General features: G+C 36.9%; 1 pseudogene; it reads left to right on the plus strand.

Moving 5' to 3' along the window:
* Window positions 1–299: 299 nt before the first annotated feature.
* LOC110563793 (TIMELESS-interacting protein-like) lies at window positions 300–1,178 on the plus strand (annotated as a pseudogene).
* Window positions 1,179–1,812: the final 634 nt, after the last annotated feature.

The following is a 1,812-nucleotide window of genomic DNA, read 5'->3' on the forward strand; positions in this document are numbered from 1 at the left end:
ATTTTCCTAAGGGTGTTCCCTACAGATTCCCCAGAATGAGGCAAGAACATGGCAATGTTTTCTCTGGACTTAAATTGACTAAAGAGAAAATTTTAAACCTATTTATTCTCCTCAGAGTTTGGTATTTTGTTGTGTGGTAATACACACAACTGGAAAAAGTCTTAGAATATCAAGTCTCTAAAAACTTGATATTTTCATTCTGCTGACTGATAATTTCTGGGCTTTATCTCTGTGATCTATATATAAACTTCGTTTTCAGTCATTATTGAAAAATTATGGGGCATCTGCCATTGGATTAGATGTTAGAGCAAGAAGAGAATGGTTTGTTTGAAATACCAAATTATGAAAGTGTAGAAGATGAAAGTTTTCCTCCCTTCCCACATCTAGCCTCTCCAGAGAGAGATCTTACAGAAGCTGAATCTGATGAAGAATCGGGGAGTGGAGCACCAGTTCCTGTACTGCCCAAGAGAACAGTTAAAAGGAATCTACCTAGGCTAGATACTGCTAGATTAACTTCAGAGAGAGGGATTCCAGCCTTAAGGCGTGTATTTAATAAGACAAAATTCAAGGGCAAAGGTCATGAAACTACAGACTTGAAAATGCTAGTCAGGCACATGGAGCACTGGGCACATAGGCTATTCCCCAAACTACAATTTGAAGATTTTATTGACAGAACTGAAAACCTAAGGGAAAAAAAGGAGGTTCAGACCTGTTTAAAATGAATTCGACTTGATCTCCCTATTGTACGTGAAGATTTTGTTAACAATAATGATGAAGTTGAGGAAACTAATAGCCAGGATGCAGCTGCTGCTGGATTTGATTCCTTTGTGGCAAGTTCATCTGACAGCAAGAAGTTGACTTCTGAATCAAGTAGAAGCCTAACAGAAGAGCAGCAACAGAGAACTGAGAGAAATAAACAGCTGGCCTTAGAAAGGAGGAAGGCAAAGCTACTGAGTAATAACCAGTCCCTAGAAGGTGGCATGTTAATGAGTACCTCCTGGTCACAGACAGTTGAAGAGAGCAGTATTGGTGAGGATCAAGAAGAGTCAAATGGATTAATCACAGACACTACAGATGGTCCACACGATGGTCCTTCTGCCAATACAAATGAAGAGGAACAATTCAAAACAGAGGAAACATAGCTGGATCATACTAACCTAGAACAATCTAGAAATTAAAAAAGTATTCAGTCCTTCACAATAGAATCCTGCAAGTTTGGACTTAATTGTAATTATCTTCTACTTTGTGTAAGTTCTTACATCATAAGACTCCTATAGATTCCTGCTTGAAAAACAATGGCTTTATAATTGTGTTTCTTAATTTAGTAAGTCTATTTATTATTCTTGGTGTTCTGTATAAATCTGAGTTTATAAGCTATTCCTGGTTTTCCCTAAATTCTTTCTCATTAAAGTGAGTAATGTTTTGAAATGTAAATATGCACTGACTATCAGGTCAGTTTTTATAAAGAAATCAATGAATTTTGCAAACAAACAAACCAAAAAAAGAATGAAAGAAAAATGATGGGAGCAGACCTGAACACATAAAGGCGGTCTGCTTGAAAAAAAAAAAGGAAATAATTAAAAATTCAAAAGGGTTTTTAGTAAATCTCTGTCCCTTAGGAGATAGTGTGCCTGGGGTTTTGTGGTCTTGAGTAAAACAGATGCCTTGCTTGTAGTATATGTCTGGGGTTTCATGGTAGAGCTTCTACTGATACATCCTGAGGCTGCAAATGTTCCTTTAAACATTTGTCTGTAGAAGTGTTCTCTGTAGAGACACATTAAACTTACAAACTCGTTGAGATGAGCTAGAGTA

This window comes from Meriones unguiculatus, chromosome 1 (genome assembly GCF_030254825.1).
Source record: "Meriones unguiculatus strain TT.TT164.6M chromosome 1, Bangor_MerUng_6.1, whole genome shotgun sequence".
Taxonomy (NCBI): domain Eukaryota; kingdom Metazoa; phylum Chordata; class Mammalia; order Rodentia; family Muridae; genus Meriones; species Meriones unguiculatus.